The sequence below is a fragment of the Vanessa tameamea genome, chromosome Z (assembly GCF_037043105.1).
Source record: "Vanessa tameamea isolate UH-Manoa-2023 chromosome Z, ilVanTame1 primary haplotype, whole genome shotgun sequence".
Lineage (NCBI taxonomy): Eukaryota > Metazoa > Arthropoda > Insecta > Lepidoptera > Nymphalidae > Vanessa > Vanessa tameamea.
Genome location: NC_087341.1, coordinates 5,710,227 through 5,729,098, shown reverse-complemented (window position 1 = coordinate 5,729,098; position 18,872 = coordinate 5,710,227). Strand labels below are relative to the sequence as shown.

The 18,872-nt window shown below is 30.7% G+C and overlaps 1 protein-coding gene across 1 annotated transcript in view; it reads right to left on the bottom strand.

Moving 5' to 3' along the window:
- Dhc1 (Dynein heavy chain 1) overlaps window positions 1-18,872 on the bottom strand; it is a 183,391-nt gene that overhangs the window by 54,614 nt on the left and 109,905 nt on the right. The gene's annotated exons all lie outside the window — the stretch shown is intronic.

Below are 18,872 nucleotides of genomic sequence, written 5' to 3'. Positions count from 1 at the left end.
TCAATAACTGCATTGTAGAGGATAAGTTCCCTCTTCCAAATATAACTGAAATTCTAGACTCATTATCAGGGTGCATTTATTTTTCTCATCTAGATTTAAATCAAGGATTTTATAATGTAGAACTAGAAAAGTCCAGTAGACAGTACACCGCATTTTGTTCTGGTCAATATCAAATGACTAGAATGCCCATGGGACTCAAAACTAGCCCTAGTTCTTTTTCTCGCATGATGACCATGGCAATGGCAGGACTCACATATGATAAATGTCTATGTTACCTTGACGATCTTATAATTATGGGGAGAAATTTAGAAGACCATAACAAAAATTTAATTGAAGTCTTTGAAAGAATTCGTAAATTTAAGTTAAAATTAAATCCATTAAAGTGCGATTTTCTTAAAAAACAGTTACTTTATTTAGGGCACATTGTGTCAAACGAAGGAGTTCTACCAGATCCAGAAAAAATTAGTATAATTAGCAATTATCCAGTTCCTCAAAATGTTGACGACACTCGGAGATTTGTAGCGTTAGCAAATTATTATAGAAAATTTATACCTAACTTTGCAGATATAGCGTATCCTTTAAATTTATTATGTCGTAAAAATGTAAAATTTAACTGGAGTAAAAATTGTCAAGAATCATTTGAAACTTTAAGAAAATGTATTATGTCCCCACCAGTTCTTCAATATCCCGATTTATCCGATAAAAATCAATTTATAGTTCAAACAGATGCGTCGGGTCACGCGATAGGAGCTATTTTATCTAATTCAGACGGACGACCTGTCGCTTTTGCCAGTAGGACTCTTAACAAGGCTGAGAGACAATATCCTACAATAGAAAAAGAATTATTAGCAATTGTTTGGGCAGTAAAGCATTTTAGACCTTATTTGTACGGCCGAACCTTTAAAATTATCACGGATCATAAGCCCCTTATTTATTTATTTAATATGAAAGATCCATCTAGTCGATTACTAAAATTTAGACTCGTACTAGAAGAATATGATTATGTAATTGAATATGTGAAAGGCAAAGAGAATGCAGCTGCAGATGCATTATCTCGTGTGATTGTGACTTCAAAAGAATTGAAAGAGATGAATGAATGTGTACTTGTGATGACGCGTGCTCAGAAGCGAAGAATGAACGATATGAATGGAATGGACACAAAGTCTCAAGCTGACATTAATGAAACCGACAACACTAGGCCTGATCAACCATGTGTGGTCGAAACTTATACTAAACCCAAAAATGCCGTAGAATTACGATTTATAGATAAACGTAATTTAAATATATTACGGAGAAAAAATAATATTTATTATGAGAACAATATTTTTTCATATGATAAAGCTCACTTTAATTTGTTTATAAACTCATCTTCTCAATCTCAAATTACGCGAGCCGAATTTGTGAGAGAGTTGAGTATCGTTTGTAAAAAAATGTCGATCGACGAAATATACGTATTAAAGAATAAAAGTAACAGTATATTTGTAGAGAAATTAGTGAGCGAGATTAAAAATAATAAAAAGTGGGAGGGCCCTCGCTTGTGTATTTTAAAAGACGTTGAGCGTATAGAAAATATTGACGATAGAAAAGTAATACTAAACGATTTTCATCTATTGCCCACGAGTGGCCACGCGGGCATTAGAAGAATGATAAATAATATTAAAAAATATTATTTTTGGCCAGGCATTGAAAAAGATGTGGCCAAGTTCGTGAATAAATGTCCTAAGTGCCAAAAAGAAAAATATACGATTACATTGAAAGAACCAATGACAATCACCTCTACTGCAAATACTGCGTTTGAAAAGGTGTTTTTAGACTTAGTAGGTCCACTCGATAGGAATAATGATAATTACACTTACATTCTCACGTTACAATGCGAATTGTCAAAATATGTATGCGCGATGCCTCTGACGTCAAAATCATCAAACGAAGTAGCTCAAGCTTTTGTAACGGATTTTGTTCTAAGGTATGGAATCCCGAAAGAGATAGCAACAGACAGAGGTACGGAGTTCATGTCCGACACTTTTAAAGAGGTATGTAAACTTTTAAATATTTCTAAATTAAATTCCACAGCGTATTATCATCAAAGTATTGGCTCACTGGAAAATTCACATAAAAACTTAAATTCGTTTTTAAGAATTAATGTAGAACAAAAACCCGAAACGTGGAGTTATTGGCTGCCGTTTTGGTGTTTTGCATATAATACGACTGTTCACACCTCTACCCAGTTTACGCCGTTCGAACTAGTTTTTGGGAAAAAATGTTGTTTACCTAGTAACCTTACAAAATCTGTAGAACCATTATATAATCATGACAATTATCCTCTAGAACTCAAATATAGGTTGCAAGCATCGCAAACAGAGGCGCGCAAGAATTTAATTAATAGTAAGCTTAGAAGAAAAGTAAAATATGATACTTATACAAATACTATAAAGTACAAGCCTAATGATAAAATCCTCATTAAAAATGAAACTGGTAATAAATTATCAAACCTTTATTCTGGACCTTACACTGTAATTAGAGATATTTCACCGAATGTAGAGATTGAAATTAATGGAAAATTAGACGTTATTCATAAGAATAGAACTAAGCCTTATTACGAATAACATAAAGATAGAACTCTATGTAAGTTAATAAACATTTAGAATTAGTGAATCATCTTGTTATTATTGCAAGATGAATGTATTGTAATGGGTTATGCACCTAATCATTTTATAGCTTAATGTGTTTTTTTTTTTCTTTCATTCTCCATTCATAGTGGTAAAATAATAATAATAATGCAATTGTAATCGTAAACCTGCATTAATTATACGTATATATAACATACGTAATTGTAATGTGAACAAATTAATATTTACATACATATATGTTAACCATTTATATATGTAAAACAAAAAAAAAAGGGTACTATTCGTACTATTTTTTTTTTCTCCTCGATGGGAGGTGTACTGTGTTATGTACAAGCATGTATGTAACGTATAAATTAGAACAACAAATACACAGTCAGTCAGTATCATTTGAGCATCCAACATGTTTTATTTCGATCTCCAATCTCAACCTTATACGGCATTGTGCCAGTATATATTAGTAATATTAGTTAATAAACTATGTTTTTTAATAAATTTATAAAGAGTAAGATTGGATTATGTATGCAGGTACGTTTCACGATATTGCCATTTTCTACGTATGTAGATTACCAGTTAGATTACTAAAATATAAAGTCATAAATAAATCAAGGTTATTTAATAACCGCGCCACCCCGTTTCGAAACTTGGAACCTCTATGTGAGCGATGAGCCTGTAAAGTGTTGCTCTGTAGTAATTACTTCATATTTTCATAGGTGTAGCGACGACCGCATCAAATATAGCGGCGTTACTCCTGTAAGATTCAGTATTTGCAGAAACAGAGGTAAAATTCAACACTTTAATACGAGGCCTAGTAGCTCAATGGTCAGAGCGGCGGGATGATTGGCGCAGGTTGTGGGTTCGAATCCCGCCTAGGCCCCCAAAACCCCATTTTTTGAAAATTTTTCTTGATAAATATTTGAGTAGTGTTTTATCTTTCGACTTTACTAGAAAAAAAAAGATTTTACAGTAAAGTTATAAAAACTTAGTCGTGTCGGGGGCTACAGATGTGCTACGAACGTAGAGCTTTTAGGATTGGATACAAAATAATACTTTTTATCTATATTTTTTGTTATGTTATTAGTTATTTTTTTATTATTTGGTGAGTCTATTGGTGCACCTCTCCTTTGTTCACACTTTCCCAAGTTTTCATTAAATATTACTAAAACTACCTTAATTTTTAATTACGCTCTATAATAAAACCATTGCTCAAACAATGAGCCCTTTTGTTTTTTACTTATGATAACTTACTTCTTGTTATTGGTACGTTAAGATCGCGGGTAACTAGGATGGAAATGTAGAGCATTCTTATATTTTGTTTTTATTTTATTTTCATTAGGACAACCGACAGTAGATACAATATCACATCCAAAATAAAAAATAAAATTTTACATTTCAAAATTATCAAGGCAAAAGTTCTATTGCTTTCAGGTAGTCTCACCATGCATTATCATATTACACAATGTAATTAATGAAAATATAAATTAAACATAAGCATAATAATTAAAAATAAGAAATATGATACATTTTTTAAACTATAATATAATAAATAATAATTAATAAAATCAATAAGATGAACCATATGATTAGAATTGAGCACAAATAAAATTCTTTATTTTTCGATTGAATTGAGGGCGACTATCGTGACATATGTCTAAATATTTTACTTCAATACGATGGTGATGTATGTATAACAATGGTAATCTCGATATGATGGAATTCCTACCTAATTGCGTTTTATATAATCTGATATAAAAGAAATGGCTCATATTACGGGAATTAAAATAAGGGACATTTAAATAGAAATTTGATAAAATTTCCCGACAGTCAATATTATTGTTAAATAAATCAAATAAAAATTTAATTGACAATATTTTTCGTCTATTCTCCAGACTTTGTATATTGAACAGATTGCATCTTTCATTATAAGACTTTGAAATTATCCTAAATCTATATGATAGTTGATGAAGAAACTTTGTTTGTATATTCACGACTCTATTAATGTGCAATTTTTGACACGGTGACCAAATTAAGCAAAAATATTCTAATCTGCTGCGTACGAAATAATTAAAGAGTCTTAAGACAGTTTCACTCCTTTTCAAGTCTTTGGAGCATCTTAGAACAAAGCCTAGTGATTTGTTTGCTAAATCAAGAGCTTTATCTGTGTATGCAGTATTAAATTCAATTTATTATCCAATATAATGCCTAAGTAACGAATCCTGTCAACTTCCTTTAATTCTATATTTTTTATATAATATTTGGATGGTATAATTATCCTTTTACGAGTAAATATTATGTGATAACATTATATTAAATGAACCTCTCGTAATATTCTTCTATCCTAGTACCTCCGTAGAGTTTCCGTACATGCACGGCATTGTGCCAGTATATATTAGTAATATTAGTTAATAAACTATGTTTTTTAATAAATTTATAAAGAGTAAGATTGGATTATGTATGCAGGTACGTTTCACGATATTGCCATTTTCTACGTATGTAGATTACAAGTTAGATTACTAAAATATAGAGTCATAAATAAATCAAGGTTATTTAAATACAAATAAACCATAACATTGCTTTTATGTTCTAATAAGCTTTGATTAGATTTGAATATTATGCATTACAAAATTTAAATTTTGAATGAAAAATGTTTTGTACATTTTAATTCGTGCTTACCGTACACAGTATTGTAATATAAAATAATGAATTAATTTATAGAAGTAGGTTTTGAACTTAATCACAAAGTTAAAAACTTACTTCTACAGGTGTTGTAGCGGAGGCTACAGATGTGCTACGTGCGTAGAGCCCATAGGCGTCAATGACATAGATAAATAAATAATAGGCTAAATACATTAGATAAAAATCTTGGTTGTGGGCTCTCTGTGCAATCTGGTCTGGTAACACCCACTCATCATATGTACGGTTGGCAAAATGCAATCTAGTACTCTTCAACATTCCATTTACTAATTTGGCTCTAAATCAGCTCTTCCAGCACCAGTGTTTACCGAGTCTTTCTCGTTTTAAGAACGGTCAAGTCATATAACGGACAAGCGACCGAAAGGCTATGGTGAGTTGATCGAAATGAAACAAAAAATATTTTTTTAAAACTATCTTTCATTTAATGCTTTAAAAAAGCAAACTTTGAATTAAATAAAACCTATAATTTGGTTACGTTATACAAATTTATATGACATAAAAGCTTGTTGGATGCAACGAGTGCAATAAGCTGCAACTATGATGCACTATTACTAGAACAGCATAAAAGGTAAGAGTTTCGAGTGAAACTGGTACAGGTTTGATTAATTGGACACAGCCGACTCGATAAAAGGCCGGGTACTATTTAGGCACTTGAATAATATTTTTGAACCTCTATCTTTCTAAAATTACCTGTATTTTAAAAATACGTTATATTGAGTGATTTATTAAAAACTCGTGTCGTCATTCAGTACTGTAGAGTCAATAAATATTTAACAATTGAATGCATCCTTGGGATTGAAATTAAACATATTTTTTATAGACAAAATCAATAACTGTCTCGGTTGGCATATTTTTTAAATTTATTGATTTATTTTAATTTTAGCATGTACAGGGTAAAATATTCAGCAAAAGTACCAGAGTCGCAAGAACGCAAACAGTTAGTTCAAACGACAGAATGCACATGCTTCTATTCCTGCTTACATCTATTCAGGGTGCATCAAAAATCTACTGTAATGCGCTGTTAGTACAGTTGCATCGACAGATGTAAAAACATAATAATATATAAAGAACAACAAAAGGTCTTGTAGGACTGGTTTTAAAGTCAATTATTTGATGCCTCTATAATTAGAGGTAATAGAGGTATAGAAAAAAGGTATTGCTTTAATCAACAATACCTTTTTTCAAATGGATGACTAAAACTAACCTATAATTTTCATTTAATAATAAAAGGTAATTAAAGATATTTAGTCATACTTATAAGATAATAATAATAATTTTTATCATAATAATTTGTTATGCCTCTCTATGCATAAACTGCGCCATCCTGTTTCAAATCTCGGAACCTCTACCTTAGATTTGTACCGATAACTTGTGGTTTTGTACGAAATATACACATTGTTCACATTTTAATTGCTAGTTTCTCAGGTGGCAGATGGCGGTGGAGTGGGGAGGTATCTTGATAAGCACGCCGTACACCCATCGAGAGTTTACAACGTTCCCCGCTAGATGCCACTGAGTATCTTTTAAATCGCGCTATCGTTTTGCTCTCGAAGTTCTATATAAATCCTGGCAAAATGGCGAAGTCTATGTAAAGCCCGAGGATAACTAGAATTTTTCGAATGTTGTATAACCTAAATGGTTCCTACAACATTAATTTATGCTGTGTACTACATAAGGATATTCATATAAAAATTATGTATAAAATTATATATAAAATAAAAAAAAAACAAAAGCAAAAGGTAAAGAAAGCATATTATTCGATACAAGATTATATAGATGATAAAAAAGCGTGGAGTTAATGCTTGTTGACTTCCAGGCAGGACACATAACATACATATATAATTGTATCTAACTAAGATGACTGTATTTCCGAACCGGTGGTAGCTTTACTTAAAATAGTTTGTTAAATGACGATTCAAGTGCTTGTAAAAGCCTACTTGGCGTCGTGGCGATCTGAGAACTTTTTTGTCGCTTGAAACATCAGTAAATTTAGGTACAGTTTAAATCTAACAGGATTGATGCAACACATATTTTACACAATTTTGGAAAAGATGGACTTCATACAGATATAGCATTTTGTTAATTTGACTTAAGCGGTTTATCCTGACGAAAGTTACGTAAAATTGGGCGTTTGAATCGTTATGCCCGCATCTGAAATCCATGCTTGATATCGCTTTAAACATTTGGGCTGCACTTGAAATCCATAGTTAATGTCGCTTAAAACATTTTGCTTGCACCTGAAATCCATACCGTAATGTCGCTTAAATCTTTTATCCTGTATCTAATATTAATTCGCATAGGCGCTTAAAACGATTTGATCTTTTATCCATTTTCTTCATACTTGGTGATTAAACTCTTTTTCTTAAATCAATGCAATAATCATCTGTCGCATCTGACATTTCAAAAGAGGAAGAGGTGGTCAGTTAAAACAGTTCTTCTATGCATCAATTAAGAAAGCCATGTTCTTTAAGACAGTCAACATTTTATATGAATTGTTTGCTCGTTGTTGGTTGAGACAAAGTGTTTTCGGCGCCGGCGCCTTTGAACAGCATTGATTTAAATATCGTGCATGCCCCCGGGGCGCTTCAGTTGTCTTTAACAGCTAGCGATAGAGCATGAGTGAACCTGGCGAAGTCCCCATAACGCGACCAGGTTCCGAAAAGATTCAATTGTGACTTCGAAATCGATTTACTACTATGGAATTCGAAGGTAGTAATGATCAAACAATCGATACGCTGGTCAAAATAGTGAAATACACTTCTTGCAAGTCGTTCCAGTGACAAGAAAACGATGAAAACTAGCATCGTTTTGCCAGATAAAGTCTTGAACCGAACTGTTAAAAAGCTGACGCGATGAGATTTACCGATGCCCCATATACCCGCTCCATCAAGTGGCGACCTGCGATATGTATGCGAAGAATATGGAGACGGCGAATACATCTCATATCGATATGTTTCGTAGCCTAAGCGAGTCTTCCTGGCGTTACGGCCTCAATATGAACTTGGACAAGTGCTTACATCGTCTATAACACAATGTTGAAAATAATACGTTTCACCATTTTTTATAAGCAGGTGAAAGTTTCAGTGAGATAACTGGGAAACTGGGCTATGTGAGACTCCTTCGGGAGGAAAAGGATCGACCCTTTCTCGCTACGCGGTCTCCTTCTGGACAATGAAGGTCTCACAGACGGAGACTACGGCCCTCTACTGCGATGCTTGGAGTGTCGTCAACACGATTACTCGCAGGGAGAGGTCTCGTCCAACTTCGCGGGCATTCTCTAAAACAACCGTGACCATTCATTATCTGCGTAAGTTGCAAGGTGACTTGTCGCTTTCGTCCCATCCAGGCTTCAAAGTCTGGCAGGATGTATCCGGCATCGCGTTTTCACGCGTAGCTTTCACAGCGTCGACGGTTGCGTCACGCTGCTAGAGCACTCCAGTGTTCTCGCCGCTTCAACGCCTCCAGAAAACTCGAAGGGAACCCGCTTTCACCGTTCTAACATAGAACGCGGGTCTGCTGATAGACTCTGGAATCCGTCTCTGCCAGAATGTGCAAAAGCGGAAAGGACTGTTGCCGCCTCATAAGATATTTTGCGATATTCTCTATGCGGATATACAGTTCTGAAACGTGGACACTATCTGCGTTTATGGATGAAGCTATGCTCGGAGTATCTTTAAGGATAAAATAAGATATGAGGTTATCCGGAGAAGAACCGGAGTTAATGACAACTTGTATTAGTAGCAGACTGATGAGGCAGTTTGTCTGGTCACGTATTTCGAAAGACTGTTTCTAAAGTTCTAGAGTGGAGACCGCGGATCATCCCCAGATAGATCGACGACCCGAAGAAAATGGTGGGACCCGATTGGAAGCGGAAGATGAGAACCAGGATATTTGGCGCTTTTTGGAATAGGCGTATATCAGCAGTGGATTAAGACTGATGATGTGATATGCATTTCCATTTTAACGTTTTATTCAAATAGTAAAATGAAATTATGATTTTGAATTACTTCGACAGTTTTTAATACATAGCAAAATAATTTTGTTTTAGACGCCAATCTTTATTATACATATTATTTTACTGTCACTTCAAACAATTCACTTTTATTGTAAAGTTCTACATAAATCATTTTCGTCTGCATCTACTTTACGATACTTCAGGTGATTAAGCTGATTAACCTGATTCTATTTTTTATATCAACGGGTTGTTAACACATCTTGCCTTATACTAAAATTACACCTTAATGTCTCTTAAATCCTTTTTCCTGAACCTACAATTTTCAGTTTATAGTGCTTAAATCATTTAGCCTGTTTCTAAATAAAAGTGATTGAGGTCATTTTGTATCAAGCTACCTTTATTTCTGGTATAAACCGAAGTAATAAAATGAAAACTAGACAAAAATTTGAGGGTTTCTTGAAGGAAAACAATATAGAAAATGTTGTTGAAAAAATGTAAGCTTTATTTTTTATTATTTTTTTCCGAAAAATGAAACTTTAAACTGCTCTCCTGTAAATTTCTAAAAATGTCGCTTAATACAAATAGTCCGTGAACCCTCGATATATAGATTACATATATTACTGACTAATAAATAAATAACTATTAAATAATTAATAGTAAAAGAAAAAGATTTAATTTTATGTACATAATATTACGAATAAGATGTCAATAAAAATAGTTTCTCAATTTTACTACCAAAATTATTTACATATAAAAATAATTTTAAAAATCAATTTATGAAGTAATTCAAAATATTTAATTAACATATTTTACTGATAAAAAAAAGTGAATTAATTATATGTATAACGAGTGCAATAACCTCAAATCACGAGTCACAAACACTAGAAGTACCAATTGATATCATTGTTAAAAGGTCTAAAGATCGTATAAGTAAACACTTTTAATTTATAATAAAAATGTTTTGTTTTTAAATGAACTTACAAGAGTTAGTGGTTTTTTTATGAAGCGCTTAACATTAACATTATATTTTTGAATAAAATATTATATTGGGCTTACATAGATTATAGGTATAATATTCTTTTAATACATAAAGGAGAGATAATACGAAGTGCAGAGTAATACGTTGAACTTCACGAGGACTCTACGAGATGGCGGTGTAACTTATTTTTGACCAACGTAGATTAAATAAAAATGTAAACACACCAAGGAGTCTTTTTATTTAAAAAAAACACATCTCACAACGTCGTTCGTTTGTTGCTTTCGTATGTTATGCACATAAATATATAAATGTTCAGTTGCGATGACAATGCATTTTTATGTTAAGTAAGACAATAAGCCTTAGAATTATCTACATCCAGGATTAGCTCTTTAATGATCAAAAGCATAGGCACGAAATTACGTGTACTATATACATTTAAAAATTATCCGGATATAATTATTAATGTATTTAAAAATCTGTAAAGGATTCATTTGAAAATGTGCTTGCTGTTATTATTATATTTGTCTGTGGATTTACTGCTACGTGTAGCACGTACGGTAGCGACCATTGCTACAACATCATATTTATGTGTACTAAGCATAATAAAGGAATTATTACTTATTACTAAATAAAAAGGATTAATAAAAAATAGTTGTCTACTGTCCATCTACTATCTACGATATTATACATACTCTACTACTAGAAAACTACGATATTCATATATATAAACTAAAACAAAAAAAAAACTATTTTTTTTACTTAAACATATATATATATATATATATATATATATATATATATATATTATTAAATAAGTATATAGATATGGTAATATTTGATAAGAAGGATTAGAGCTTATTCCTCTACGAGATTTTTATTCATTTGATCAATGAAGGTTTTCTTACGATCTTTTTCTTCGATTCCTACGAGATCTACGAGATATAGGCCTCGTAGCGTTCCATACTTTTTCAAAATTTACTTCAGAATTGATTTAATTATTTTAAAATGTTCTGTTTATTGAAAATTATGCGCAATGAAATAAGTACTACAACGATGATAATGAGCGGGTAACGATTAGCCAATAACTATCTATTTAATATTTTTGTTAAATAATTGATTCATCACACAGCTTCCTGTGTATCAAACAAAATGAAATTTAGCACATGAATTTCTTATAGAACGTAGGGGTCCATTTTTTAAAATTGATCTTCTGTGGGAGACGAATGTTTGTAAGGAAATTTAACATTTCTTATGTTAATTAGTATTAATACTCCTGTTAATAAGCTAAAGACAGTTTTTAAAGTTTTTGAAAAATAAATAAGACAGGAAACTTTAAGATTTGTTAATTTAACATCAAGCTTGGTTCATACTAAATATCTTTAAATTCGGTTTACTGGTTTGGACGTGATTCACAGTCCTAATATTAGTATAGATTAGAAATGCATTGACCAACAGTAATAAGGTAAATTCTTAGAAACAAGCTTGTGTAAGGTATAAATCAGTGCGAGATATACCTTACGTTAATTAATCTATAAATAATAAAATTTTTTTTAATACATTTTCGGTGTATTTTTTTTTACGTTTACAAATGATAGTAAATTTATGTCATCAAAAAAAGTACATTTTATTTTTTCTGTATATATCTATCTGTATAATACTCTGTACTCTGTACAGTACTGTGACTTTATTTACTACCAGGAAAACAGAGCATTTGAGGAGGTATTTTGATAAAGTAGCGCCATCTCACATTTTTGAACAGAACGTCAATGAAAGCTTGGTTCTCATCAAAATCATCTTCCACCTTATGTTACTGCCACCTTGCAGTATGCTAGTGAAATTTTATGTAATGCTCTAGTCCTTTACTTACCTTTTTAGTATATTATTAAATAAATTGATAAAGAATAATAATTATACTTATTAAAATAATAGTTATAAAGAAATAAAATAAATAAATAAATAAACCGGTTTGGTAACACCCACTTATCATATATTTTACCACCAAGCAGCAATTCGGTTTGATGGGTATTTTAACCACAGGTGGCCCTTATGTCAGTCTCAATACATATGCCGTAAAAAATACTAAATCCTGAATTAATGAAAAGCCTTAATATGTAAGATAAGAATAAATTTATAATTAAAAATAATCTTATTAAAATATTTATATTATTACAATATTTGTTCCGCGTATGCAATAACCGCGCCACCCCGTTTCAAAACTTGGAACCTCTATGTGAGTGATGAGCCTGTAAAGTGTTGCTCTGTAGTAATTACTTCATATTTTCATAGGTGTAGCGACGACCGCATCAAATATAGCGGCGTTACTCCTGTAAGATTCAGTATTTGCAGAAACAGAGGTAAAATTCAACACTTTAATACGAGGCCTAGTAGCTCAATGGTCAGAGCGGCGGGATGATTGGCGCAGGTTGTGGGTTCGAATCCCACCTAGGCCCCCAAAACCCCATTTTTTGAAAATTTTTCTTGATAAATATTTGAGTAGTGTTTTATCTTTCGACTTTACTAGAAAAAAAAAAAAGATTTTACAGTAAAGTTATAAAAACTTAGTCGTGTCGGGGGCTACAGATGTGCTACGAACGTAGAGCTTTTAGGATTGGATACAAAATAATACTTTTTATCTATATTTTTTGTTATGTTATTAGTTATTTTTTTATTATTTGGTGAGTCTATTGGTGCACCTCTCCTTTGTTCACACTTTCCCAAGTTTTCATTAAATATTACTAAAACTACCTTAATTTTTAATTACGCTCTATAATAAAAACATTGCTCAAACAATGAGCCCTTTTGTTTTTTACTTATGATAACTTACTTCTTGTTATTGGTACGTTAAGATCGCGGGTAACTAGGATGGAATTGTAGAGCATTCTTATATTTTATTTTTATTTTATTTTCATTAGGACAACCGACAGTAGATACAATATCACATCCAAAATAAAGAATAAAAAATTACATTTCAAAATTATCAAGGCAAAAGTTCTACTGCTTTCAGGTAGTCTCACCATGCATTATCACATTACACAATGTAATTAATGAAAATATAAATTAAACATAAGCATAATAATTAAAAATAAGAAATATGATACATTTTTTAAACTATAATATAATAAATAATAATTAATAAAATCAATAAGATGAACCATATGATTAGAATTGAGCACAAATAAAATTCTTTATTTTTAGATTGAATTGAGGGCGACTATCGTGACATATGTCTAAATATTTTACTTCAATACTGATGGTGATGTATGTATAACAATGGTAATCTCGATATGATGGAATTTCTACCTAATTGCGTTTTATATAATCTGATATAAAAGAAATGGCTCATATTACGGGAATTAAAATGAGGGACATTTAAATAGAAATTTGATAAAAGTTCCCGAGAGTCAATATTATTGTTAAATAAATCAAATAAAAATTTAATTGACAATATTTTTCGTCTATTCTCCAGACTTTGTATATTGAACAGATTGCATCTTTCATTATAAGACTTTGAAATTATCCTAAATCTATATGATAGTTGATGAAGAAACTTTTTTTGTATATTCACGACTCTATTAATGTGCAATTTTTGACACGGTGACCAAATTAAGCAAAAATATTCTAATCTGCTGCGCACGAAATAATTAAAGAGTCTTAAGACAGTTTCACTCCTTTTCAAGTCTTTGGAGTATCTTAGAACATAGTTTAGTGATTTGTTTGCTAAATCAAGAGCTTTATCTGTGTATGCAGTATTAAATTCAATTTATTATCCAATATAATGCCTAAGTAACGAATCCTCTCAACTTCCTTTAATTCTATATTTTTTATATAATATTTGGATGGTATAATTTTCCTTTTACGAGTAAATATTATGTGATAACATTATATTAAATGAAGCTCTCGTAATATTCTTCTATCCTAGTACCTCCGTAGAGCTTCCGTACATGCACGGCATTGCGCCAGTATATATTAGTAATATTAGTTAATAAACTATGTTTTTTAATAAATTTATAAAGAGTAAGATTGGATTATGTATGCAGGTACGTTTCACGATATTCCCATTTTCTACGTATGTAGATTACAAGATATAAAGATCAAGATATAAAATATAAAGTCATAAATAAATCGAGGTTATTTAATAACCGCGCCACCCCGTATCAAAACTTGGAACCTCTATGTGAGTGATGAGCCTGTAAAGTGTTGCTCTGTAGTAATTACTTCATATTTTCATAGGTGTAGCGACGACCGCATCAAATATAGCGGCGTTACTCCTGTAAGATTCAGTATTTGCAGAAACAGAGGTAAAATTCAACACTTTAATACCAGGCCTAGTAGCTCAATGGTCAGAGCGGCGGGATGCTTGGCGCAGGTTGTGGGTTCGAATCCCCCCTAGGCCCCAAAACCCCATTTTTTGAAAATTTTTCTTGATAAATATTTGAGTAGTGTTTTATCTTTCGACTTTACTAGAAAAAAAAAAAGATTTTACAGTAAAGTTATAAAAACTTAGTCGTGTCGGGGGCTACAGATGTGCTACGAACGTAGAGCTTTTAGGATTGGATACAAAATAATACTTTTTATCTATATTTTTTGTTATGTTATTAGTTATTTTTTTATTATTTGGTGAGTCTATTGGTGCACCTCTCCTTTGTTCACACTTTCCCAAGTTTTCATTAAATATTACTAAAACTACCTTAATTTTTAATTACGCTCTATAATAAAACCATTGCTCAAACAATGAGCCCTTTTGTTTTTTACTTATGATAACTTACTTCTTGTTATTGGTACGTTAAGATCGCGGGTAACTAGGATGGAAATGTAGAGCATTCTTATATTTTATTTTTATTTTATTTTCATTAGGACAACCGACAGTAGATACAATATCACATCCAAAATAAAGAATAAAAAATTACATTTCAAAATTATCAAGGCAAAAGTTCTACTGCTTTCAGGTACTCTCACCATGCATTATCACATTACACAATGTAATTAATGAAAATATAAATTAAACATAAGCATAATAATTAAAAATAAGAAATATGATACATTTTTTAAACTATAATATAATAAATAATAATTAATAAAATCAGTAAGATGAACCATATGATTAGAATTGAGCACAAATAAAATTCTTTATTTTTCGATTGAATTGAGGGCGACTATCGTGACATATGTCTAAATATTTTACTTCAATACTGATGGTGATGTATGTATAACAATGGTAATCTCGATATGATGGAATTCCTACCTAATTGCGTTTTATATAATCTGATATAAAAGAAATGGCTCATATTACGGGAATTAATATGAGGGACATTTAAATAGAATTTTGATAAAATTTAATGTTTGCAGGTATACAATAAAATTTCAACAACTCTATTACAGAGTAATAAAGCTTAGTGGTAGTCAAATTACATTCAATTTAATTTCTGTTCAAAAATGTTGTATATATTGAATTTTATTGTGCAAAATGCTACTATAAAATACGTGAAAATATTTATTACCATAATGTTTTTTTTTTAATTAAATCATATTAATTAATCACAAATATACTTTATCGGATTACATTAATTTTATCTCAATACTAATAAAAATTGATTGTTAAATATTTTTTTTATTCTTCAATAAGAGCTAGAGACACATACTGTACAGGTTCAAAACTTTCTTGTGAAGTACCAGGATAGTAGAATATTATGAGAGTTTTACCTAATGGTGGAATTGGCGCTGTAGCAATATTAGCCCTTAAACATATTACATCGTATATATACCTTCAACCTTCATAAGTCAGTTAAGCACAAATAAGCCGTCATATCGATAAACAATCATCAACAGAAGAAAATACTATACTTATGCTTAAATCACAATGAGATTAAGGAGGAGGCTCGAACGAATGAAACGTTTAGCTTGTAGGATATTTTATTTGAATCTTATTTACAACAACAACAAGTTATTTCGACAGAGTATCAAATGTTTTTATCAAACTTCAGAAATATATTTTCATTATACCTTTATTTCTGGTATAAACCGAAGTAATAAAATGAAAACTAGACAAAAATTTGAGGGTTTCTTGAAGGAAAACAATATAGAAAATGTTGTTGAAAAAATGTAAGCTTTATTTTTTATTATTTTTTTTCTGAAAAATGAAACATTAAACTGCTCTCCTGTAAATTTCTAAAAATGTCGCTTAATACAAATAGTCCGTGAACCCTCTAAATATAGATTACATATATTACTGACTAATAAATAAATAACTATTAAATAATTAATAGTAAAAAAAAAAAGATTTAATTTTATGTACATAATATTACGAATAAGATGTCAATAAAAATAGTTTCTCAATTTTACTACCAAAATTATTTACATATAAAAATAATTTTAAAAATCAATTTATGAAGTAATTCAAAATATTTAATTAACATATTTTACTGATAAGAAAAAGTGAATTAATTGTATGTATAACGAGTGCAATAACCTCAAATCACGAGTCACAAACACTAGAAGTGCATAACAGTGAAGAGTATGTTCACAGCTGTGAGTATATATTATATCAATTACTTTTGTTATTTCGTTGGATACCTAAAAAGTGATAATTTGGATATTACCATTTTAATGAAGGTTTGAATGAAGATATTTGAGCAAAATGCATGATTTGAATAGTTAGACGACTTTGATTGTATGATTATATATATATTATTTATAATATATATTATATATATTTATAATTATGTATATATTTTATATAAGTAGGTATACCTACTTTAATTTAAAACAAGAACTAAATAATAAAATGGTATTAATATACTTCAAAAGAATATTTTCTTTAATTTTGGGTAAAAAAAACAAAATCAATAGGATAATTGACAGCAAATGTAATCTATAAGATTATATTAATATATAAGTCTTCTATAATTTTAAGTTTATATTTCCAAATAACTTGAGGTTTTTCAACGCTCTTCCATAGTTTTTTTGACTACATATATAGTACAGGTACAAGTTTCTATCGAAGTACCAGGTTAGTAGAATATTATGAGAGCTCTGTATATGTAAGAATGAGACAACACGATTTCCATTTCCATCTATAACTGTTCCCGCACTAATTATCCGAGATATACTTTATCATCATTTTCTTTAAATTTGAAACCTATAGGCACACTGATCAATGGGCCACTTGAGGGTAAGTGGTCACTACCCATAAACACTCAAATTGATGGAAAAATAAATGTTAACAACGTACCGTGCCACCTCCCAATTTTGCTGTTGACAACTAAGGTGTTATGTCCCTCGTGACTTTAGTTACACTGGCTCTTTTACCCTTCAAATCGTAAATTAGTTTTATTCATCATTTCGTTTTATAATTTACTTCTAATTACAGTTGAATCGCAATTACACAGACAAATTCGTATTAACCGCTACGAGATCTTCGTCTCGTAGCAGATACTGCTACGTATAATTTTGTAATAGTAACAGGTTAAAAATGTGGAAATATTATACACTATATAACAATTTTGTATGAACGTTTAATTAGGACAGCCCGTTTTCATGTCCGTCCCATGACGTGACTGCTGCACTTGGGAAAATTCTATGGGTTAACAGAACAGATACGAAATTTTGTGCAAACATTAAACAATGATAGACTGTTCTATGGTCTGGCATAATATAAAATTGGATTTATGATGCCCAAATCCATAACCTATCTATCAAATAAAATCTAATAAAATATATCCATAGTACTGCTATAAGTAAAATGTTGCGAATTATATAGCAACATTTTTAAAGCAATCTTTTATTGACTTGAAAAAAAGATAACTAACTTTAAATTAAATAAAACCTACAATTTTATATGATATAAATATATATATAATATGTAAAAGCTTGTTGGATGCAACAAGTGCAGTAACCTCCAACTATGAAGCACAATTACTAGAACAGCGAGTCAAACTGGTACATACAGGTTTGATATACTCGAGACAGCAGACTCGATAAAAGGCCGGGAACTATTTAGACACTTGAATAATATTTTTGAACCTCTATCTTTCTAAAATTAGCTGTATATTAAAAATAAGTTATATTGAGTGATTTAATAAAAAACTTGTATCGTCATTCAGTACTGTAGAGTAAATAAATATTTAATAATTGAATGCATCCTTGGGATTAAAATTTAACATATTTTTTATAGACAAAATCAATAACTGCCTCGGTTGGCATATTTTTTAAATTTATTGATTTATTTTAATTTTAGCATGTACAGGGTAAAATATTCAGCAATAGTACCAGAGGCGCAAGAACGCAAACAGTTCAAAGGATAAAATGCACATGCATCCTACTTTCATCAATTCAGAGTGCATCAAAAAAATCTACTGTAATGAGCTTTTAGTACAGATGCATCGACAGATAGTCGTAAAAAGACACCTCCGCCCTTTGGGATCTTTTAAAAGCTTAACTTACCATAATAATATATTAACAACAGCAAAAGGCATTTTAGGACTGGTTTTAAAGTCAATTATTATATGCCTTCAATTAAAACAATAACTTTTTACAAACTGACGAATAAAACTGACCTACAATTTTCATTTATCTTTTTTATATCATAACACTCAACGCTTAAAAAAAAAACAATTAAGATACT